Source organism: Ceratotherium simum, chromosome 14 (genome assembly GCF_057802395.1).
Source record: "Ceratotherium simum simum isolate JZ-2026a chromosome 14, ASM5780239v1, whole genome shotgun sequence".
Classification (NCBI taxonomy): domain Eukaryota; kingdom Metazoa; phylum Chordata; class Mammalia; order Perissodactyla; family Rhinocerotidae; genus Ceratotherium; species Ceratotherium simum.
Window position 1 is genome coordinate 14,609,291 of NC_141913.1, and position 26,739 is coordinate 14,636,029.

The window sequence follows — 26,739 nt, forward strand, 5'->3', positions numbered from 1 at the left end:
TGTAGTACAAACTCTTTAGGTAAATAAAGGTCTTACAGTTTGACCATGGGAAAGAGAAAGTTCAAGCAAAAAGTTCTTTCATATTCAGTAAAAGAGAAATAATATGGAAGAGACAAAAATGTATAGTTTTTTATTTCATAAAAGTAGAACATAAAAGAACCCCCAAATTTAGGCTTCCCTATAGAATGCAACTGTGTTAAATATTGATCAAAGAACTACAAAATGACACCACAAATATTACTCTACATAAAGTTCAAAACAATCGCTTTATGAATTGATTTTGGGTTTACACACTTTTATTCTTTTAGTGGATTAGGAAATTTCAGCTCAGGGGGGTTAAAGGGTTTACATAGGACCACAAAGCTAAGAAATGGTAAAACTAGTCACATGATTAGATATAGAAAGTATCAATTATTTATGCCAAGAATAGGTGAATTGTATGGTAAGCAAATTAAATCTCAATAAAGCTATTAAAATTATATTGGCACTAGAAATTTTATTTGGGAATACCTCTGAAATTGGAGGTGGAGAGCAGAAAATTAGGCTTTGAAGTTTGCAACTTAGGGAAACTTCATTTCATCAGAATGGTCTCTATGACTTCATCAAGTTTGACAATTAATTGATGGGTTGCTCATCTTCAAGGTTTTCATTCATTCATATATGCTTGGTTACTGTTATATCCTAGGTACTGGGGTTACAAACATGAAAAAGGAAATGCTTGCTCTCAAGCTCACCAAATAATGGCACAGCATGGGGGCAGATTATGTACAATAAGTATGACAGAAATATGGAGTCAATGCAATGGGAGCACAGCGCAGAGGACCTAACTGTGTCCATGTGTGTGTACTTGGGAGTTCGACATAAAGACAAAGGAGATCAAGAGAAACTTCTTTGGAGGGTGAATGGAATTCATCAAATGGTCAAGAGAGGATGTACACAACAGAACACGGATGACGCTGGAGAAGGAAGAGTCAAGGACTATTCTTCTTCTTTTAATTCTTATGGACTTCATGAACTGTTGATTTCAGATTGATCACTAGGAAGGAAAATAGTATAGTTAACTATAAAGAGTGACTTTCCTAACCATGTTCACAAAGCCCACTTTTGGCCAGAAAATTGGAGGTTTTACCTTCTGCTTTACCTATATTGACAAGGTTTGTCCTCCACTGAAATAGCACAGGAGTTGTTTTCTAGATCTGTAAGTTTTATGGAGAGTAACGTCGGGGCAGAAGAGAAATCTGAGTTGGAATCCATTCCCTATTGCTTACTAGCTATACGCTTTGTGTGATCCTTGGTTTCCTGTAAACTGCATGAAAATGACAACAGTAACTGATGTGATTGTGCAAAGATTAAAGGAAATAAAACATGTAAAGTATTTTGCATATAGTAGAATTTCAAAACATGGTAGCTAGTATCATTATATATTTTACAATTACATTTTCTTATATTGGATAGATGAAAATATGTATCAATTTCCACAAAATATTTTAACCTCAAAGCTCTTTCACCTTAGTGAGCAGCACCTAGATTGTTCAATAAATCTATTGTTTGCTGATAAATGTAATGAAGGCATAAAGAGACAAAAAATCGGTTCTCTGTTACAATAAAAATGCAAAATCCCAGATGCACAGGGACAAAAGGCTAAGAAAATGAAAGCCAAACGGGCAAGGGAATCAGACCCTGTATCAATAAGAGAAAACAAGGTGAAGGCTGCTTATAAAACAGGCAGACAATGTAGCAAAGCGGAGAGCAGGTTGGACTCAGAGGTCAAGTTCAGCAGCAGACAGAGTTGTCAGGCAGCAGTTAGGAGACAGGAAACTAGCAGGGACTTAAACATGTTAGCTGGTATTTGTTTCCTAAGATAGAACAAGCACATCTCTTTTGGGTCTGATCTCCAGCGAAGAAGGTAGAGTATTCTCACTACCTTTCCACACTGCTTAGCAGACTGACTCTCCGATTTGCATAGTTAGAAGGATTCCCATTGTACAAATGAAATAGAACATACATGTGTACCTGTGTGTATCTACACACACGCACACACATTCATATGCACATAGACACACATACACATATGTGACATTTCTGCCACATACATTGTAAATTTCTTCCAGAGTTAAATAACCTAAGTGCTATTTCTTTCCATGTGTGGCTGCTTTTACTGAGACCACACCTACATGTTTCTCTCTGTAGCATCAGTGGATGGAAAGTTGCCAGTTTCTTCCATAGTTCTTGAGTGTTGGATTTTGATGAAAGCTGAAATATCTACAGTGAAATGTGGAGAATAGAAAAGTGTCAGTTCCTTCACTTGACTTTCATAGAGGTTTGAATGGCTTTTCAAAAAGCTACTCCATGGAGGCAGGTAAAAAGCTTTTTGAAAATTCTAGATATGCAGAGTAGAAGCCACCATTATTGCTACTGGTACAAGTTCCTGCCTGTGCAAAGAATGGTCTTCATTCTCAGATCCTCCTTTGTCCAGCAACTTTCTTTCTAAAATAAATGGAACAGTCACTCAATGTCCCTCTGCTGAATAAGGTTATTATGTCCTCACAGTATGATTTTTTCAGACCTACTTTTAAATTTGCTTCTGAAAAGAAAATTCACTAATCACTTAGATTATTATTATTGTAATTAATAAGCATTTGGTATGCCATTTTAAAAATGAACAGACTGTGGGTCCACTGGGTAAGGATTCCATTGAACTTAATGCTGGGGATTGTAACTTATCTATTATTGCTGCCTAGTGAATTTAGACTAATAATTATACGACTGGTTATGAGACATCGGGGAGAAATACTGTGTTAAAACTAATAACGAAGTTTTGGGTGCACTCATTTTAAGTCCATTTTTCTTTCCTACACAGAGTAATCTTTTATCGTACTTCTAACTTTTTTGGAACATGTTTAATAATGATTATTTTTGAAAAAAAGTATTTTACATTAGTCTGTTTTGTTATGATCATACGCAGTATAGTGACACATATATCTCTGACATGTCACATTAATGAATTGTTTTAGTCTTATTGCCAAAACAAGTCAGAGCCAGGGCAATTTTAAAAAATGGAGCTAAAGCTTTTATTTTCCAAGTGAGACTTGGTATGTGAACGTCTAGCATTACTGGGTCTCACTTTGGTATTGCTTAGGTGCACTCCACTTTTAATTACCATTTTTCAAAACATGTAACTGGATTAAATTTCAACAAATATTATTTATTGAGTGCTTGCTAGATACTGATACTTGGGAGAATATAGAAGAAACATCCATCTTCAAGGAGTACACATTCTTCATGGAGAGATTTCAACCTTTATTCATGACCAGTGGCATCATTAAAAATAAAACTCTGCTATTTGATAATAGAAAAATATCTTCAGAAAAAAAAAGGAGAGGACAAAGCCCACTTGTCCTTAAACTATGTGGTTCACGTACAATGTATCCATTTCTAATTTTTCTTCCTGTCGGCTGTTATTTCTTGTTACTTTTAACCCTGGCCTGACTGCCGATATGAAAAGTTCATAGGCTATAACTGTTCATTTTTTTTTTAAAGCCTAGAAACTCCTTCCAAGGGCAAAGCTACTATAGGACCTGTTATTCAGCTTATGTGTGTGATGAATTTGCCAAGTACTTTAATACTATATCTAATTGATCAAGAACTATGCTGTGAGGTATGATTCTCCCCACTTAATAGATGAAGTAACTGAGTCTTAGAGCTTCAAACTGACTTGTCCAAGACCTCATTGCCAGTTAGTAACATACACAAGATCATGGGGCACAGCAGTGTCTGACTCTGCCCTTGACTGACTCCATGTTCTGTGGTCTTGACTGGCTCATTTCACATCTTTAAAGCTCTGTACATAACATAATCTGCTAAAATTAAAAATAATCAAATGTCTTGTGTATTCTGTATGCCATTTGCATTTTTGGCAGTGTGGATGGAAGTAAATCCCTTTTTGCTGAAGTGAATAAGATTGGTCTTATAGGGAAGGTTCTATACAACTGGAAGGGGTTGAGATCGAAAGAGGAAGGAGTCACACAATTTCCTACTGATTTTTATGTGGAAGTTTTTCTATTGATCATCATCAACTATTAAGTTTGAATTCTTAAGTAAAAGTCTGTACAAAAATTCCTCCACAATGGAAAAATTATGAAAGCAACTGTAGAGTAAGAAAGACAATTTTTTCCTTCAAATAAAAACAGCTAAAGTAATGTGTATAATTTTCCAAACAAAGTATACTGTTGATTTTTTCCCACAGCCAAATTTGGGTACTTTAATTATATATATTTATGTATTATTTATATATGTATACATATCTGTTAGTTCACAAATATGCATAAAATATGACAGATTTTTCTGTCATGAATACCTTATTCCTATATTTGTCATGACTGTCCCTTGAGAAAAGTACTAATGTAAAGTACTACTTTTACATAATTTGAGCTAACACTGTGAGGGGTAAGTCATTTAAAATTTTTTAATATAATCCCAGGTGCTTTGGTAAAAATTCTTAAAAGATCACATTCCTGTTATCAAGGTAACTCTTCCTAGCATTTTCACAAATTATGATAGATTTAATAACAGATATTACATTTAAGATACTGAAAAGTACCACCAGGTTATATAAAATGTATAATTTTCCTGAGAAAGATGTTTTAAACAGCATTTGTTGATTTTTTTCCCCATGACTCCAGAAATGGGTCTTTCATTTAACTCCCTCCTCAAAGAAGGGACCACAAAGGTCTTTAATCCTTAATATTGAAGAGAACCAGCAGATGAGAATTCTGGAATGAGGAAGTGAGACCCTCAGAGAATCTACTCCCCTGACAAAAGCAACAAAAATGATGTCTTTTACATTATAAGCCTATCAGCTCATTTTTGTAATTATTGTTTTATGCAATTGTCGTTTAATCAATTAGAAGAAGAAATGAATTTTAAAATGTTATGCTGTCTTTTACACTTACCTATGTAATTACTTTTACCAGTGTTTTTTTCTTGTTTGTGTGGATGTAAAAGACATCATTGTATGACAATAATAGCACATAAGGTGGGGAGAGCTATGTTGGAGCAAAGCTTCTATGTACTACTGGAATTAAGTTAACAGTAATCTAAAGTAGATTTACTTAAATTAAGATACATATTGTAATCTCCAGAGCAGCCACTAAGAAAATAACTCAAAAGTGTAGTAAAAAGAAAATTAAATAATTTTAAATAGTACACTAGAAAGTATATATTTAACCCAAAAAGCAGTAATGGAGGAACAGAAGAACAAAACAGACATGTGTAGAACACAAATAAAATTGCAGATGATGTAAATCATACCATATCAATAATTACATTAAATGTCAAAGGGTTAAACACTCCAATGGAAAGGGAGACGATATTAGACCGGATAAAAAGACAACATCCAACTATATGCTGTTTATAAGAAACATACTTTAGACTCTAAGATACAAAAAGTTTTAAGTAAAAAAGTGGAAAAAGATCATGCAACAGTAACATAAAGAGACCTGGGATGGCTATACTAATATCAAACAAAATAGACTTTAATATTAAAAAAAAATGTTACCAAAGACAAAGAGGGACATTTTATAATGAAAGAAGGGTGAATTCATTATCAAGAGATAATAATTGTAAACATATATACACCAAAAAACAGAACCCCAAAATATGTGAAACAAAAACTGAAAAAAATGAGGGGAGAAATACAAAATTCAACAATAATAGTTGGAGATTTCTATACTCCACTCTTAATAATGAACAGACCAACTAAACAGAATATCCAAGGATATAAAAGACTCCAACAACACTATAAACCAACATGACCTAATAGACAGCTGTAGACCACTCAACCCCAAAATAGTAGAATTCACATGCTTTTCAAGCAAACATTGAAAGTTCTGCAGGATGGAGCATATACTAGAACATAAAACAAATCTCAATAAATTTCAAAGGACTAAAAACATATAAAGTATGTTCTCTGATCACAATGAAATTTAGTTAGGTTTCAACAACAGAAAGAAACTTGGAAACTCCACAGATAGTTGGAAATTAAACAGTAAATTTCTAAATAACCCATAGGTCAAAGACAAAACAACAGGAGAAACTAGAAAGTGTTTTTAAACTGCATAAACATGAAAATATGAATGTCAGTAGGATGACAGTATAAGAGACTCTAGCCTCCATCCCCCAACAAAAAACAGTACTTAGAGAGCCATACATAAATGAAAATAGCTCTGGGAGAGTTCAGGAGTTATCTTAAGAAGCTGCAGCAACATAGTGGAGCAAAATCCTGAGAATAAAAGGGGTAGAAAGAAGAGTTTCATTTTTGCCTGCGTCATTCCATGCCCTAGACTGGCACCACTCAGCACCAAGAGGGAACTCTCTGGCCTGAGAGAGAAGGGTGAGCAACCAGCTTCCTCACCCTTTTGGGGCACTTCACAAAGGACTTGATTCAGTTTTACCCCATCCAGATCACTGGAGAGATCAACATAGCTGCGATGTCTAGAGATTGCTAGGAACAAAGAAGAAGAGTGGGGGCTACCAGTGTTAAGCATGTGGCAGGAGCAACAGTGGTCCCCAGTGTCCTGCTCTGTAGAGCACCCCAGCAAACTTTGCCACTGAGAAACTCAATAGTCATCATGGACAGAACTTTCACCACTGAGGACCCTGGAATGTGTGCCTTTGTAGACCCTAGCAGCCTGCTCTGCAGAAGACTCTAGCAGCTTCCACTGCCGAGGACACCAACAGCCAGCACAGCCACTGCAGACCCCCTATAGTTTTCACTGCTGAACCCCTACGGTTTTTTGCCTTTGCAGACTCCAGCTGCCTGAGTCCCTCCTCCCCTCCAGTAGAGCTACCATAGCCAGCTCTAGAGCTACCAGAGCCACCATGCATGCAGCTGGCCCTGACTCCTGTCACTGGCCTCCAGTAAGCATGTACTCATGGCAGGCCCCTGCAGCCGTGCAACTGTACACTGCCAGCTCCAGCCCCAGCAGCTGCACATGTTCCAGCAGTTGCTCCAGCCCCTGCTGCTGGCCCTGGCCCTCACCACCATGCCTGTGCCTGCAGCCAGCCACAGTTGCCACATACACACCGGCAGCTGGCCCCTGCCTGAGTGCATGCACAGCACAGGTCCCAGTAACCACCTCTGCCTGCCCCAGTCCTTTGTTGCTGAAACCAGAGGAGCCACTGAGGACCCCAACAGCACTTACAACCATCATGACCCCCTCAGCTCTAGACACCAAAGGCCATGCAGTTGTCGATGACACAGACCCCAGCTGCCTTAGCCAACGAGACACTGTGCCCCCCTGAACTCAGAGCTGCCCCACACCCCCATACTTCATGTCCTGTGGCACTAGACCCAGGACCACAGTGTGCTCCCCCTCTTTCCAGAGGTGAAGGTCTTGCCCTACCAAAACTAGTCCATAAAGTCTGGAAGAAGTGATTGCTTCTTCAGATGCACAGACATCTATACAAGGCTACAAGGATCACAAACAATCAGGGAAACATACCACCAAAGGAACACAATAAACTTCCAGTAACCAACTCCAAAGAAATGGAGATCCATGAAATGCCCGACAAAGAATTCAAGATAATTGTTCTAAAGAAGCTCAGGAAGCCACAAGAGAACACAGACAAGAAATTTAACAAAATCAGGAAGACAATTTTAAAAGAACAAAATGAGAAGTTCTACAAAGAAAAAACATAAAAAAGATCCAAACAGAAATTTTGGGGCTAAAGAATACAATGACGGAACTAAAAAATGCAAGAGAGAGCTTCAACATCAGACTCAGTCAAGCAGAAGAAAGACTCAGCAAACTCAAAGATAAATCATTTGAAATTATCCAGTCAGAGGAGAAAACAAAAAATGAAAAGGAATCAAGAAAGCTGCAGCATGTATGGGACACTATCAAGAGCGCCAACATTCTCATCATGGGACCCAGAAGGGGTAGAAATCTTGTTTAAAGAAATAAGGGCTGAAAACTTTCCAAATCTGGGGAGAGATATGGACATCCCAGTACATGATGTTTAATGATCTCCCAAAGAAGTTATAACCCAAAGAAGACTTGAGAGAGAGATATTATACTCAAACTGTCAAAAATCAAAGACAGAGAGAATCTTGAAAGCAGTAAGAAAAATGAGGCTCATCACATACAAGAGAACCTCCATAAGGCTATCAGTGAATTTCTCAGCAGAAACTGTGCAAGCCAAGAGAGAGTGGGGTGATATATTTAATGCTCTAAAAGAAAAAACCTACCAACCAAGAATACTTTACCTGGCAAAACTGTCCTTCAGGATTGAAGGAGAGGTAAAGACATTTCCAGAAAAACAAAAGCTGAAAAAATTATTTTGTATTTGTATTATATTTGTATTTGTAGGACTAGACCGTCCTACAAAAAATGCTAAAGAGAGTTCTTTAAGTTGAAACTGATGGTGTGTAATAGTGGTAATGGTGGTGTGTAAATTATTTATAACTCTAGTATAAACTTTAAAAGACAAAAATAGGGGCTGGCCCAGTGACGTGGTGGTTAAGTTTGCATGTTCCGCTTTGGTAGCCTGGGGTTTGCAGGTTCGGATCCCAGGTGCGGACCCAAGCACCACTTATCAAGCCATGCTGTAGTGGTGTCCCACATATAAAGTAGAGGAAGATGGGCATGGATGTTAGCCTAGGGCCAATCTTCCTCAGCAAAAAAAAAAAAAAAAGATAAAAGTATTAAAAATAACTACGGGGGCCAGCCGCCTGGTGTAGTGGTTGGGTTTGTGCGCTCTGCTTTAGCAGCCCTGGGTTCATGGGTTCAGATCCCAGGTGCAGACCTACACACTTCTCATCAAGCCACACTGTGGCAGCATCCCACATACCAAATGGAGGCAGATTGGCACAGATGTTAGGTAAGCAATGATCTTCCTCAAGAAAAAAGAGGAAGATTGGGAACAGATGGTAGCTCAGGGCCAATCTTCCTCATCAAAAAAAACAAGAGAGACTATGGCTACAATAATTTGTTAATGGTTATACAATATAAAGGATATACATTGTGACATCAAAAACATAAAATGTGGGAAGGGGAATAAAAATATAAAGCTTTTGTACATGATTGAAGTTAAGTTGTTATCAGCTTAAAATAGACTATTATAACTGTAAGATGTTTTATGTAAACCTCATTGTTACTACAAAGCAGAAACTTATAGTATACACACAAAAGATAAAGAGAAAAAAATCAAAGCATACAACTACAGAAAATCACAAAGGAATATAGCAAGAGAGCAAGAAAGGAACAAAGGACACAAAAATACCAAGAAAACAATGAACAAAATGGCAATAGTAAGTCCTTACCTATTAATAATGACTTTAAATGTAAATGGACTAAATTCTCCAATCAAAAGACACGGAGTGGCTGAATGGATAAAGAACAAGATCCAACTATATGCTGCCTATAGACTGAAAGTGAAGGGATGAAAAAAGATATTCCATGCAAATGAAAACCAAAAGAGAGCAGGGGTAGCTATACTTATATCAGACAAAATAGATGTTAAGTCAAAAATTGTAACAAGAGACAAAGAAGGTCATTATATATTGATAAAGGGGTCAATTTATCGAGGGAAATAAAAATTATAAATATTTTATTTGTAATTTTTTACATTACATTGTAATGTAATGTAAAAAATTAAATTTTATTGTAAAAAATTAAATTTACATTGTAAATGTTTAATTGTAAAAAAACACACTAATATAGGAGCACCTAAATTTATAAACAAATGTTAACAGATATGAAAAGAGATCTGAAGTCTTATTTTCATTGCAATACTATTCACAGTACCCAAGATATGGAAACAACCTATATGTCCCTCAACAGATGAATGGATAAAGAAAATGTGGTATATATATACAATGGAATATTATTCAGCCTTAAAAAGAAGGAAGTCTTGACATTTACACCAACATGGATGAATCTGGAGGATGTTATGCTAAGTGAAATAAGCCAGACACAGAAAGACAAATATCACATGATCTCATTTATATGTCAAATCTAAAAAAAAAAAAGGTTGAACTGATAGTAACAGAGAGTAGAATGGCAGTTACCAGAGGCTGGGGAGTGCGGAAAAGAGGAGATATTGATCAATGTGTACATACAAACTTTCTGTTATAAGATGAATAAGATCTGGAGAGACCTAATGTACAGCACGGTGACTATAGTTAATAATAATGTATTTATACTAGAAATTTGCTGAGAGTAGATCTCACCACACAAACACACACACATACACACAAAAAATGGTAACTATGCAAGGTGATGGATATTTTAATTGTGGTAGTACATATATAGAAATATCACAATGTAATTCTTAAATATATACAATTTTTATTTTTCAATCATATCTCAATAAGGCTGGAAAAAATGAAAACGCGAAAATTTATAGGATGCAGTTAAAACATTTCATAAAGGAAAATATATGGCTTTATATACCAATATTTAGAAAGGAGAAATATCTCAAGTCAATAACCTAAGCTTTCACCTTAAGAATTTGAAAAAATAAGGGTAAACTCAACCCAAAGCAAGGATAAGGAAAAAAGTGATGAAGATTAGAGTAGAAACCAATGAAATAGCAAAACAAAACAACAAAAAATAGAGAAAAATCAATGAAATCAAAGTTGGTTCTTTGAAAAAAATTAATGAAATTGACAAGCCATTAGCTAGATTAACCAAGAATAAATAACAGACACAGATTACCAAAATTAGGAATGAAAGAGGGCACATAATCACTGACTCTTTGGAAACTAAGGGATTACAAGGGACTACTATAATACAATTTGATGCCAACATTTTTGACTACTTATACAAAATTTGCAAATTCATAGATAAATAAAACTGACTCAAGAAATAAACATCCTAAGAGATGTATAACAAGTAAAGAAATTGAGTTAAGTATTTAAAATCTTTCCATATAGAAAAGCCCAGGCCCAGATGGCTTCGCTGATAAATTTCATCAAACATTTAAAAAAGAAATAATACCAATACTCCACAGACTTTTCCAGAAAATAGGGGAGAAAGAAACACAGCCTAATTCCTTCTATGAGCCCAGTATTGCCCCAATACTAAAGCTAAAGATAGCACAAGAGAATAACATTATAGATCAATACTGGTCATAAACATAGATGTAAAAATTCGTAACAAAATGTTAGCAAACTGAATCCAACAATATAAAAACAAATTACACAGAAGTGGGGTTTATCCTAGGAATATAAGATTGATTTAATATTTGAAAATCAATTAACATATATTGATGAAATAAAAGACAAAAACCAATTGATTCTCTCAACAAATGAATAAAGGCAATTGAAAAAAATCTAACACCTATTCATTATAAAATCTCTCAACAAACTTTGAATAAAGGAAACCTTCATCAACTGATAAAGGACATTAAAAAAAACTTTAGTTATCATTACACTGAATGGTAAAAAAAAAATGAAGGCTTTTCCCCTAAGAATAAGAACAAAGTAAGTATGTCTACTCTGGACATTTCTTTTTAATGTTGTATGGGAGAATTTAGTAGTGTAATCAGGCAAGAAAGAGAACTCAAGAGACCTAGATTAGAAAAGAAGAAGCAAAATTGTTGTTATTCTCAGACAGTATGATCTTATATATAGAAAAATCTTAAAGAATCCACTAAAAGCTACTAGAACTAATAAACAAGTTCATCATGGTTGCAGGACCCCAGACCAGCACACAGAAATCAAACTTTATTTTTTCATACTAGTAGTGAAAAATTTCAATATGAAATAAAAAAAACTTCATTCACAATAGCATCAAAAAGAATGAAATACTTAGCAATTAATTTAACAAAAGTAGTATAATACTTGGAAAAGTCCAAAACATTGATGAGAGAAATTTTAAAAGATCCAACTAAATGTAGAGACATTCCATGTTCCTGGATTAGAAGACTCACATTACCAAGATGAAAATTCTCCCCAAAATTGTCTATAGATTTAAGTCAATCCCTACCAAAATTCCAACAGACTTTTTGCAGAAATTTACAAGATAACCACAAACTTACATGAAATTGCAAAAGACCAAGAATAGTCAAAACTATTTTGAAAAAGAACAAACTTGGAGAACTTTTACCACCCAAACCAAAATTTGCTCTAAACTACAATTACTAAAACAGTATGTTCTACTGGCATAAATACCATATGTGATATATGTGTCAATGAGACAGAACTGAGGGGCTATAAATAAATCTTTATATTTATGCTCATTTGACTTTTGACAAAGGGGCTAACTCCATTGATTGGGGAATGGATAGCCTTTTAAATAAATGGTGGATGGACAACTGAATATCCACATGCAATGTGATGAATTTAGGCATTATCTCACATCAAACACAAAAGTTAACTCAAAATGGATTATAGATTTAAATGTAAGAACAAAAACAGTAAGAATTTTAGAAGATAACATAGGAGAAAAATCTCTGAGACCTTGGATTAGGCAAATATTTTATATGACACCAAAGCGTGGTCTATAAGACGTAAAATTGATAAATTCTACCTCAGCAAAAATAAAAACTTCTGCCCTTCAAAAGATACCACTTAGAAAATGAAAAAACAAATAAGAGACTAGGAAGATGTGTTTGTAAAACACATGTCTTATGCAGGACTGTATCCAAAACATATATATATATATATTTTGGAGGCTAGTCATCCTATTTATTGCAAAGATCATGTATGGATAAACTCAAAGATGAGTAACTAAAAACAAAACCAATCAAAGCATGTATCCTTGATAAGAAAATACAGAATGAATAAGAACTGAGAACATTGGCACAAAGACAGGCAGAAATACTTTGCTTCCCTAGCTGCACGATGAATCTCCTGAGGAAATTTTTTTTTTATTTGATTATTTTCTTGAGGTTATATTGGCTTATAACATTGTGTAATTTCAGGTGTACATTATTATGTATCAGTTTCTGTATAGATTGCATCATGCTCACCTCCAATAGTCTAGTTTTTACGTGTCACCATACATATGTGCCCCGTTTTACCCCTTTCCCCTTCCCCTCTGGTAACCACTAATATGTTCTCCTTATCCATGTGATTATTTTGCACATATGAGGGAAATCACACAGTGTTTGCCTTTCTCTGTCTGGCTTATTTCACTTAGCGTAATACCCCCAAGGTCCATCCATGTTGCAAATAGGACAATTTTGTCTTTTTTATGGCTGTGTAGTATTCCATTGTATATATATTTATCACATCTCCTTTATCCATTCATCAGTTGATGGGCACTTGGATTGCTTCCACATCTTTGTGAATAATGCTACGATGAACATAGGGGTGCATAAATCTCTTTGAATTGTTGATTTCTTGTTCTTTGGATAAATACCCAGTAGTAGGATAGCTGGATCATATGGTATTTCTAGTTTTAATTTTTTGAGAAATCTCCATACTGTTTTCCATAGTGGCTGCACCAGTCTGCATTGCCATCAGCAGTGCATGAGGGTTCTCTTTGCTCCACATCCTCTCTAACATTTGTTATTTTTTGTCTTGCTAATTACAGCCATTCTGACAGATGTAAGGTGATATCTCATTGTAGTTTTGATATGCATTTCCCTATTAATTAGTAATGTTGAGCATCTTTTCATGTGCCTGTTGGCTTTCTGTATATCTTTTCTGGAAAAATGTCTGTTCATATCCTCTGCCCATTTCTTGATTGTGTTGTTTGTTTTTTTGTCGAGTTGTATGAATTCTTTATATATTTTGGAAATTAACCCCTTGTCAGATGTATGTCAGATATATGATTTGTAAATATTTTCTCCCAGTTAGTGGGTTGTCTTTTCATTTTGTTGATGGTTTCCTTTGCATTGCAGAAGGTTTTTAGTCTGATGTAGTCCCATTTGTTTATTTTTTGTTTTGTTTCCCTTGCCTGAGTAGACGTGGTATTCAAAAAGATACTGCTAAGACTGATGTAAAAGAGTGTACTGCCTATGTTTTCTTCTAGGAGTTTTATGGTTTCAGGTCTTACATTCAAGTCTTTAATCCCTTTGGGGTTAATTTTGTATATGGTGATATATATCCATGGTCAAGTAGGATTTATTCCAGGGATGCAGGGAAGGCTCAACATCCACAAATCAATCAACGTGATACACCACATTAACAAAATGAAGAAGAAAAATCACATGATCATCTCAATAGATGCAGAGAAATCATTTGGCAAGATTCAGCATCCATTTATGATAAAAACTCTGAATAAAATGGGTATAGAAGGAAAGTACCTCAACATAATAAGAGCCATGTATGAGAAATCCACAGCTAACATGATACTCAATGGTGAAAAACTGAAAGCTATCCATCTAAGAGCAAGAACAGGACAAGGATGCCCACTCTCCCCATTCTTATTCAACATAGTATTGGAAGACCTAGCCAGAGCAATTAGGCAAGAAAAAGAAATAAAAGGGATCCAAATTGGAAAGAAAGAATTAAATCTGTCAGTATTTGCAGACGACATGATTCTACATATAGAAAACCCTAAAGAATACACCAGAAAACTATTAGAAGTAATAAATGAATACAGTAAAGTTTCAGGTACAAAATCAACATACAAAAATCTGTTGTATTTCTATACACTAACAATGTACTAGCAGAAAGAAAAATCAAGAATACAATACCATCTACAATTGCAACAAATGGAAGATACTTAGGAATAAACTTAACCAAAGAGGTAAAAGATGTATACACTGAAAACTATAAGACATTGTTGAAAGAAACTGAAGAAGACACAAAGAAATGGAAAGACATTCCACACTCATGGATTAGAAGAATTAACATAGTTAAAATGTCCATATTACCTAAAGCAATCTACAGATTCAATGCAATGCCAATCAGAATCTCAATGACATTCTTCATGGAAACAGAACAAAGAATCCTAAAATTTATATGGAACAACAAAAGACCCTGAATAGCCAAAGCAATCCTGAGAAAAAAGAACAAAGCTGGAGGCATCACGATCCCAGACTTCACTACAAAGCCACAGTAATCAAAACAGTGTGGTACTGGCACACAAACAGACACATAGATCAAAGGATCAAACTTAAAGACCAAAAATAACACCACAAATCTGTGGTCAGCTAATCTTCGACAAAGGAGCCAAGAACATACAGTGGAGAAAGGAAAGTCTCTTCAATAAATGGTGTTGGGAAACTGGACAGTTACATGGAAAAGAATGAAAGTAGACCACTGTCTTATACCATACACAAAATTAACTAAAAATGGATTAAAAAAGACTTGAATGTAAGACCTGAAACCATAAAACTCCTAGGAGAAAACATAGGCAATAGATTCATTGACATATGTCTTAGCAGTTTCTTTTTGAGCATGTCACCTTTGGCAAGGGAAACAAAAGAAAAAATAAGCAAGTGGTACCACATTAAACTAAAAAACTTCTTCAGGTCAAAGGAAACAGCTAAGAAAACGACCAGACAACCTACTGATTGGGAGAAGATATTTGCAAATAATATATCTGATAAGTGGTTAATATCTAAAATACATAAAGAACTCATACAACTCAACAACAAACAGCAAACAATCCAATTGAAAAATGGGGAGAAGATTTAAAAAGAAATTTTTCCAGAGAAGATATACAGATGGCCAACAGGCACATGAAAGGTGTTCAACATCACTAATTATTATGGAAATGCAAATAAAAACCACAATGAGACATCACCTCATGTCTTGTCAGAATGGCTATTATTAAAAGATAAGAAATGACAACTTCGGGCTGGCCCAGTGGCGTAGTGGTTAAGTGCGCGCTCTCCACTTCTGCTGCCCAGGGTTCCCAGGTTTGGATCCCGGGCGCACACCGATGCACCGCTTGTCAAGCCATACTGCGGCAGCATCTCATATAAAATAGAGGAAGATGGGCACAGATATTAGCCCAGGGCCAATCTTCCTCAGCAAAAAGAGGAGGATTGGCATTGGATGTTAGCTCAGGGCTGATCCTCATCACAAAAAAAAAAAAAAAAAAAGAAATGACAAGTGTTGGATAGGATGTGGAGAGAAAGGAACCCTTATACACTGCTGGTGAGAATGTAAATTGGTAAAGCCACTATGGAGGTTCCTCAAAAAATTAAAAATAGAGGGGAGTGACATCAGCATCATAGCGGAGTGAGCTTTCCCGTAAACTCTTCCCCCAATAAGATACAACAAAAGTGACAGTCACAGACCAACAACAGACTCCCAGACAGCAAAAAGGAAGATCAGAAAGATCCACACTGCCGCACATCTGAGAGTGGATGTGCTGGGGCCCTGGAGGAAGTGGGGAGAGGTAAGGAGAAATCCTCTGCCTCCCCATCAGATCAGAAATCCAGTTCCACACGGCTCCCAGAAAGCGGGGAGGGGTGGCCCTCTGCAGGGAAACCGTAGCTCTTCAGGTTCTCTCAGCCAGTGGGAAACTCCCACACAGAGGACTCAGCACTGCTGCAGGGGTGCCATCAACATCTGAGCACCCCAGGAGAGTGGATAACGAGGGGCGAGCGAGAAGCCCCCACACCAGGGACCCAGCGGGCAAAAGAGAGAGCCCCCCCCACATGCCCAACACTACAGCTTAGCCCACCAGACCAGACAGAGCGGCCGGGCCGATCCCAGTGAGCAGCTGGGATGGAGTGCAGGGGGCTCAGAATACACAGCCCTTAACCCCCACATGGTAGAGGCAGGTGGAAACTGCAACCAGATACTTCCAGGATGAGGAAAAACAGCGAATACAGGAACCAAACTCAAAGGTACATGCAATCACCAGATGAGAAGGAAAATGACAAGCACCCAGAAACCAACCCTGAGGGCACAGAAATCCGTAACCTAAATGACAGAGATATCAAAATAGCTATCATAAAAAAACTCAAGGTAATACAAGATAACATAGACAAAAATTCAATGAGATAAGGAGTTTCTTCACAAAAGAGATTGAAATCATAAAGAAAAACCCATCAGTACTGATGGAAATGAAGAACACAGTGGAGGAGATAAAGGAGAATCTGGAATCTTTAAAGAACAGAGCTGACAATATGGAGGAAAGAATTAGCATTATAAAGGATAGGAATACAGATATGCTGCAGATGGAGGAGGAGAGAGAACTAGGACTAAAAAGAAATGAAGAAAGCCTCCAAGAAATATCTGACTCTATTAGGAAATGTAACATAAGAATTATAGGTATTCCTAAGGGAGAAGAGAGGGAAAAAGGAACAGCGAGCCTATTAGGGAAATAATAGCTGAGAACTTCCCAAATCTGGGGAAGGAGCAGGAAATACAAGTAAGTGAAGCCAATAGGTCGCCTAAATATGTCAACAGGCAAAAGCCTACTCCACAGCATATAGTGGTAAGGCTGGCTAAAGTCAATGACAAAGAAACAATATTAAGGGCAGCTAGACAAAAACAAAAAGTAACATACAAAGGAACTCCCATCAGTCTCTCAGTGGATTTCTCAACAGAAACTTACAGGCTAGAAGAGACTGGAATGATATATTCAAAATACTTAAAGACAAAAAACTTTCAGCCAAGAATACACTATCCAGAAAAAATATCCTTCAAATATGATGGAGAAATAGTAACTTTCCCAGATAAACAAAAGCTAAGGGAGTTCATGGCCACGAGACCCCTACTACAAGAAATACTCAAGAAGGCCCTCAGGCCTGTAAAAAGAAGAGAAAGGGAATACAAAGCTTGGAGCAAGGAGAAAAATAGGTAGACAAGATCAGAAAAATAGTAGATCTTTACTGGAATAGGTTAGCAACTACTTAAATACCAAAATCAAAGATCAAAGGAAGGAACTCACCAAAAATAAATATAACCTCATCACTGTAAACACACACTCACAACACAAGATAGAATAAGTTGTAACAAGAATGACTTAGAAGGGGAAGAGAAAAGAGATTGAATTGACTTAGTATAAGGAAATAAGCAGCCATCAGATAATGGACTATCTCATACACAAGATTTTTTATACAAACCTCAAGGTAACCACTAAACAAATAATCAAAACAAAATCACATATGATAAACAAAGAGAAAACTAGAAGAGTCATAAGACAGAACAACCAAACTGAATTGGCAGTCCAAAACAAATGGGACAAGAAACAAAGGAAATGCAAAAGAACCAGAAAATAAGTGACAAAACAGCAACATTACGCCCTCATATATCAATAATTACCCTAAATGTAACTGGATTGAACTCTCCAATCAAAAGATACAGAGTGGCAGGATGGATTAAAAAGAAAGACCCAACAATATGCTGCCTCCAGGAAACACATCTCAGCTCTAAAGACAAGCACAGGCTCAGAGTGAAAGGATGGAAGACAATACTCCAAGCTAATGGCAAACAAAAGAAAGCAGGTGTTGCCATACTCATATCAGACAAAGTAGACTTCAAGATAAAACAGGTTAAGAGAGACAAAAAAGGGCAATATATAATGATAAAAGGCTATTTATGAAAAACCCACAGCCAACATCAGACTCAACGGGGAAATGCTGAAAGCCATTCCTCTGAGAACAGGAACGAGACAAGGTTGCTCACTCTCACCACTCAACATAGTACTGGAGGTTTTGGCCAGAGCAATTAGGCAAGAAAAAGGAATAAAAGGAATCCAAATAGGCAACGAAGAAGTGAAACTCTCACTATTTGCATATGACATGATTTTATATATGGAAAACCCTAAAGAATCCATTGGAAAACTATTAGAAATAATCAACAATTACAGCAAAGTCATAGGGTACAAAATCAATCTCCAAAAATCAGTTGCATATCTGTATACTAATAATGAACTAACAGAAAGAGAGCTCAAAAAGATAATATCATTTACAATTGCATCAAAAAGAATAAAATATCTAGGAATAAATCTTACCAAGGATGTGAAAGATTTATACAATGAAAACTACAAAACATTATTGAAAGAAATCAATGATGACATAAAGAAATGGAAAGACATCCCATGCACATGGATTGGAAGAATAAACATAGTTAAAATGTCTATATTACCTAAAGCAATCTACAGATTCAATGCAATCCCAATCAGAATCCCAATGACATTCTTTACGGAAATAGAAAAAAGAATACTAAAATTCATATGATGCAACAAAAGACCCCAAATAGCTAAAGCAATCCTAAGAAAAAAAGAACAAAGCTGGAGGCATCACAATCCTTGACTTCAAAACATACTACAAAGCAATAGTAATCAAAACAGCATGGTACTGGTACAAAAACAGACACACAAATCAATGGAACAGAATTGAATTCCCAGAAATAAAACCACACATATACGGACAGCTAATTTTCAACAAAGGAGCTAAGAACGTACAATGGAGAAAGGAAAGTCTCTTCAATAAATGGTGTTGGGAAAACTGGACAGCCACATGCAAAAGACTGAAAGTGGACCATCTGCTATCGCTGTGCACAAAAATTAACTCAAAATGGATCAAAGACCTGAAGGTGAGACCTGAAACTATAAAACTCACAGAACAAAATATAGGCAACACACTATTTGACATTGGTCATAAAGGAATCTTTTCGGATGACATGCCTACCCAGACTAGGGAAACTAAAGAAAAAATAAGCAAGTGGGACTTTATCAGATTAAAGAGCTTCTACAAGACAAATGAAATCAGAATCAAAATGAACAAACAACCCACCAGCTGAGAGAAAATATTTGCAAAACATGTATCTGATAAGGGGTTAATCTCCATAATATATACAGAACTCACACAACTGAACAACTAAAAATCAAACAACCTGGTCAAAAAATGGGCATAGGAGATGAACAGACACTTCTCCAAAGAAGATATACAGATGACCAATAGGCACATGAAAAGATGTTAAACATCTCTAATCATCAAGCAAATGCAAATCAAAACAACACTAAGACATCACCTCTCACGCCCGTTAGAATGGCTATAATCACCAAGACAAAAAACAACAAATGTTGGAGAGGATGTGGAGAAACAGGAACCCTCATACACAGCTGGTGGGAATGCAAACTGGTGCAGCCTCTATGGAAAATGGTATGGAGATTCCTCAAAAAATTAAAAATAGAAATACCCTATGATCCAGCTATCCCACTACTGGGAATCTATCCAACAAACCCAAAATCAACAATCCAAAGAAGCTTATGCACCCCTATGTTCATTGCAGCATTATTCACTATAGCCAAGAAGTGGAAGCAACCCAAGTGTCCCTCGACTGATGATTGGATCAAGAAGATGTAGCATATATATACAATGCAATACTACTCAGCCATAAAAAAAGACAAAATCGTCCCATTTGCAACAACATGGATGGACCTGGAGGGTATTATGTTAAGTGAAATAAGCCAGAAAGAGAAAGGCAAACACCGTATGATCTCACTCATATGTGGAATATAAACCAACACATGGACAGAGAAAACTATATTGTGGTTACCAGGGGCAATTGGGGTAGGAGGTGGGCACAAGGGGTGAAGGGATACATGTATATGGTGATGGACAAACAAAAATGTACAACCAAAAATTTCACAATGTTATAAACTATTAAAACATTGATAAAAAAATAAAAGATTGAAAAAGTAAAAAAATAAAAATTTAAAAATAGAACTACCATATGATCCAGCTATTCTACTTCTGGGTATTTATCCAAAGAACATGAAAACACTAATTCAAAAGGATATATGCACCCTTATGTTCATTGCAGCCTTATTCACAATATCTGAGACTTGGAAACAACCTAAGTGCCCATTGACAGAAGAATGGATAAAGAAGAGATGGTATATATATACAATAGAATACTACTCAGCCACAAAAAAGATGACATCTTGCCATTTGTGACAACATGGATGGACCTTGAGGGTATTAGGCTAAATGAAATAAGTCAGATGGAGAAAGACAAATACCATATGATTTCACTCACATGTGGAAGATAAAAACAATAATAACAAACAAACACATAGGTACAGAATGGAGATTGGTGGTTACCAGAGGGGAAGGGGGTGAGGGGAGGTCAAAAAGGGTAAAGGGGGACAATTGTACAGTGAGAGATGGCAACTAGACTTTTGATGATGAACACAATGTTGTCTACACAGAAGTCAAAATACATTGATGTACCCCTGAAATTTATATAATGTTATAAACCAATGTTACCTCAATTTTTTAAAAGAAGAATATAACATATATAATTTCTTTTTTCTCTCACTGCAAACCATGTTTGTAATGTTGTTATATGAAAGCACAATCAATAGGTAAAAAGCGAAGGCTATGTACAGGATTTGTTTCAAAATGAAGATTATACTATAAAGTCAATAGCAAAATACTTCCACGCAGTTTGTTGCGCTATTATTGAAAGACAACAAAAGTCATATTTACCTAAAGTGACCAACATTGTGATGATACTTTGAATGATTATGTCTCTGGGGACTGCATATTTTTATCTTTTGCTGAATGCATGTTTCATAGTTTGTGATAACATGGAGTAAATTTAACAAATTTTGTCCTTCCTTTCTAGAAGCCTACAAATTATGACAATGTTAACAAATATGTATTCATTTTTGAACTGTTTCCCAAACTAACTTTTACAATTTGAGTCATGTAGCTATGATTTTCTTTCATAAAAGGCAATATCATCTAGGGGAAAGAGTCCTCAACTGGAGAAAAAATGATGTTCCAGTAAGACTCTGTTACTTATTGGCTATTACCAACTCTAAAAACTGTGACTTCAGGTAGGAGCAATATCCTGTTTGTCCAACTGAGGGGTTGCCATGATTAAATGTGATAATGTATGTAAAAGATAATCATTTAGAAGTTGCTATGGAGGAGTAAAATAGCAAAAATCCGAGGCAATCAGTAAACCCCTTTTCTTGTGGTTTAGTTGCAACAGATAATGGCTTGGAATTCAGTGGAGAGAAGAGCTGTAGGGAGGGAGGGAGTTTAAGGGGACAAGAGGGGAGGAAGGGAAAGCCCAGGTCATAGAGATCCTCTGGATGGAACCTTGGCGTAAAAAGGTTTTTAAGTTAATTGAAACACAAACAAAATATCTATTAGACTGAGACTCCTTGAGTTCGTTATCTAAGTCTGATCCATCTTTTTATTTCTTATACTGCCTAGTATAGTAGTTTACATGTTATAGGTGTCCATTCTTAAGTTATCTAGAAAACAAAACTCATGTTTCATTTGCATGTGAGCTTTGTTTTCTAGATACAAGGTACAAACTTAGGGCTTTTACTGTATATTGAAGCTTTATTTTATTTAAAAAAAATCTGAAGATAAAAGAAATGGATTTCCTACACGTACAGCAGTGCCCCAGCTGTGCTGCTTAGCACCGGTGCTCTGATATGACCTCTAATTCACCACTTTACGAAGCCCAGAAAACTGTAATCCCCCCCCACAATTCAGATAATGTGTGTTCATTTCAAGTGTTCCATTGTTTAAACTGTCCTTATATCTTCGAAATTTCCACATGGTTTTCCCTCTTCTTTTGACCAAGTTAATTCCTAGACAATTGGCCTCAGTGCCTCAGTTTCTGAAAAATACACCTGCTGCCTAGCTCAATTCACCCAATGAATTGACGAAAGTTTTTAGTCTTAAAGCAAAGGAGAAGTTTTGATCAGCACTGACAAATACCGTTTGTGTGTAGGGAAAAAAGATTTTTTTGCCAATACTGTTGCTATGCAACCACTATAATATGACAACTAGCACTAAAATGAAATTTAACTTCATAAGTGGAGGAGTGTTTAAAAAGAAGGTTGTTAGAGACTGTTAATCAAAGCCAGTGCCTGCTGGAACCCCCTAAAAGGAATAAGCTGGAGAGGAAGTCATGGGCTTTATCAGAATTTATAGAATTGTTTTTTTATAAAAAGGAAGCTCAAGTGCAGACCCACTGGGTTGTTCCTTAAATTCTATAATTATCTCAGGCAGTGCATCCAGAATGGACAACTAATTATGATTAAGGCAGAAATGGGCCACCCACACCAGTTATGATGCAAAAGAGACACATTACTATTTAGATTTCTTAAATGTTTAAACTGTAACTGAAATAGAATGCATATTTTTGTAAGGGAGAGAATATGATCACAAAGGTGACCAGAAACACAAACTCTCCATTTCCTCTAAGAAAGAGTATAAAACCCAGTCATTTGAATATTTGCTGAACTTTTCAAAAAAAGGAATGTATTATTTTAAGAAACGTTAGAAAAATCTAATAATGGCATCAAGTATTACAGAAAATAAGACATTTCTTGGAGATATTTTCTCTGTATGAGACAAAGCATTCTCTATCACTCTTGTTATTTTTTCCCCTTTTTTGTAGAGTGCCAAAGTGTAGCCTCAAAATTCACATGTGAATGAAGACCTTCTACTTCTCCCTCCTTTAGGAAGAAGAAAGCAATTACAGGATCTGTGTTAGTCAGGGTTCTCTAGAGAACAGAAGAAATAGGATGTGTAGAGAGATAGAGAAAAAGATTTATTGTAGGAATTGGCTCATGCAGTTATGGAGGCTGGCAAGTCCCAAGATCTGCAAAGTGAGTCGGCAAGCTGGAGACCCAAGAGCGCCAATGGTGTAATTTTGGTCTGAAAGCTGGCAGCTCAACACCCAAGAAGAGCTGATGTTTCAGTCCATGTCCAAAGGCTGGAAAAGACCAATGTCCCAGCTCAACCAGTCAGGCAGGCGACGTTCCCTCTTACTCAGCCTTTTTGTTCTATACAAGCCTTCAACCGATTGGATGAGCTCTGCTCACATTAGAGAGGGTAATCTGCTTTACTCAGTGTACTGATTCAAATGTTAATCTCATCCAAAAACACCCCCACAGAAACATCCAGAATAGTGTTTGACCAAATATTTGGGTACCCCAAGGCCCAGTCAAGTTGACACATAAAATTGACCATCACAGGGGCCTTGTCTGAAATGTTTTCCCCTGTATTTCAAGGTTCCCATAAACTGAGCTCAGTTTACTTTATTTATTGTTTAATGTTGGTTCATGTAAGCCTCCTTGTTTCTGGTTATCTGGACCTGATGAACATGCTTATCCCACCATGCCTTTGATAGAAGTAGGCCCTGTACTAAGAATGCCTTTCCTCCCTTTGTCTAAACACTTCTCATCCGAGTTCAGCACCCTAGCTCCATTGTCACCTCCAGGGCGCCCTTAGCTCTCACATGTCTCTCCTCCCTCTGAACTCTCATAGAGTGGAATCTGTATCATCTAACAGTACAGTCTACTATAGGCTGTCTTTTACTGTTTACTCTTATTCTATGCGTGGTAATATTTTCAGCAGTAAGTTTTTTGAGAGTAGGGCCACCTGCTATATTCATTTCTCCATTCAATATGTAATTTAAAAACATACTTCTTACTTTCAAAGTGTTTACTATCTGGTTGGGAAATTAGAATAATTAACAGACAATTTCAATAATGTAATAGGTGGTCCCATACAGGTAAGCATAGGGTCTTATGAGAGCAGAGATGAGGAAAGGGTTAAGAAACTGCTCCAGAAGTTAACAGTTTAAACCAACAGCTATTTATTATCTCACAGTTTCTGTGGGTTAGGAATCTAGAACCGGCTTAGCTGGGTGGTTCTGGCTCAAGGTCTCTTGTGAGGTTTCAGTCAAGCTGTTGGCTGGAGGTACAATCTCACCTGAAAGCTCATCTGGAGGAAGATCAGCTTCCAAGTTCACTTGCATGGCTGTGAGCTGGCCTCAGCTCCTGACTGGCTACTGGCCAAAAAAGTTAAGGTCCTCTCTGCATTGGCCTTACCGTAGTCTGCCCAAATGGCCTTATGATGTGGCAGCTGGCTTTCCCCAGAAAAAGTTATCTGAGAGAAAGGGATTGCAACCGAGAGGGAAGCTGCAGTCTTGTTAAACCTACTCTTGGAAGTGATATACCATCATTTCAGCCCATTGTATTTGTTAGAAGCAAGTCCCCCAAGTTCAGTTCATATTCAAGGGGAGGTAATTAGCTTCATCTCTTGAAGGGAGAAGTATCAAAGAATTTGTGGACATATTTTAAAACCACCACAAGTAGCTGATAGTTCTTAGAGGAGGTGAAATCTAAATTGAATTTTAAAAGATGTTGGGCGAAAAGGGTAGAAGAAAGGTTTTGGAGCAAGACTATAAAAAAACAAAAAAAGAAAATTTCCGTGTTATCTGGCTTAAAATAGTATGAGTGTTAAGGGAGAATGGAAGACGATGACATGGCCTTATGTACCATCTAAAGAGTCAACCAGGCACTGTTAGGCAATCTTAAGTGGAAAAGTGACATGGTCATATAGCACCCAAAACAAAATGAAGCAAATGTAGAGAAAGGATTGGCGGCCGAGTTTGAGGGAACTGCAGACAGAACACTAAAAATGTCATGGTGGTGACCCAGGGGACCTACGTGGTGAGTCTTGACTAAGGTAATAGCAACGGTGAGAGAGTGGAAAGGAAAGAATAAAAAGGTGTTAAAGAAAACTGGATCGGCAAGTCTTTCTTACTGATTGGATCTGAGAAGCAAGGGATAGGAGGGAATTAGGGATGACACTTGATTTTCAAGCAGGGGCAATTCAGTAAATTTGAGGCAGAAAGTCTCGAGTCAGGAGGGATGATGGATCAGTTTGGAATATACTGAATGTGACATACCTGAAGGACATACAAATGGAGACGTTTGGTAGGAGATCTGATACTCAGCTCCTGAGCTCAGGACATAAAGATGTCAGGACTGAAGCTGGGTATTTCGGAAGACATTTGTATAGTGGCGTCTGTTGGAGTCAGGGGAAAGGAGAGTGTAAAGTGAGAAGAGGAGGGCCAAGGATGGAATTAGCAGGAAAAGTGATGTCTAAGGGATGGTCAAAGGAAACTAAAGCTGCAAAGGAGGGAGGGAGTCCTTAGTGTGACAGGCTGAACACAAGGGGAGAACATTTTCTACAGTCTCCTCAGAATATAGCATGGTGCTAAACCCAGAGTAGCACTTATTACAAGCTCGCTGATTGACTGGCTGACCTCTCCATTACTGTTTACCAAAGCTAGCCATTTTTGGAATACTTCTTAAAAAGCAGCAAGCTCCCATCTTAAACATACAGAGCAAAGAGTCATTTTGAAAATTCCCTCCAGCTTTCACTTCATATGTTGCAAGCTGAACTACTACTACAGTTATAATCCATTATAAAACTCTTCACAAAAGTTTCAGTGATTCATTTGGGTGAAATTTTATTGATCATAAGAGATAAAAATTTACCTCAATTCACTAAAAAGCACAATCATTGCATTTATTGGTTCTCGGACAGAAATCCTGAGTGCCAGTGACACCAAAATATGTTCTCAAGAAAGAAAGTTCTAGTTTAAAAAAAAAGTGAGCCAAACTAAATACAACTAGGATTTCAATTTTCCACCCAATACAACCTGTAACTCTGATTATACATTCTATGATTTTGTTTCTAGGTATACGTTACAGTAATAAACACTAGCCACAACACAGAACACTAAGAATGAAAATTTGCCAAATATACCAGAAATTCTCACTAATTATGTGGAAAAAAATTATTGCTGTTTGTTTAATATATGATTATGTGTCCTTAAAATCCCCCAAAAAATCAATTAAAAAACTTTTAAAACTAGTTTAGTAAGTTGTTATATATGATGCACTCATAACTAGATTTCTCTATATCAACAAACAGGAATTAGAAAATAAAACACAAGAAAAATATTTTTCATTCACAGAGGAAAAAAAAAACATGAAATATCTAGAATTAGCAAGAAAAGTTTGCAATTCCTATGAGAAAAAG

General features: G+C 36.5%; 1 long non-coding RNA gene across 1 annotated transcript in view; it reads right to left on the reverse strand.

Moving 5' to 3' along the window:
• Window positions 1-1,103: 1,103 nt before the first annotated feature.
• The window catches only part of LOC147915267 (uncharacterized), a 207,260-nt gene continuing 181,624 nt past the window's right edge, over window positions 1,104-26,739 (reverse strand). The window contains exon 5 of the long non-coding RNA XR_015554272.1: window positions 1,104-1,306. This is a non-coding gene — a long non-coding RNA (uncharacterized LOC147915267). The remainder of the gene's footprint in view (window positions 1,307-26,739) is intronic.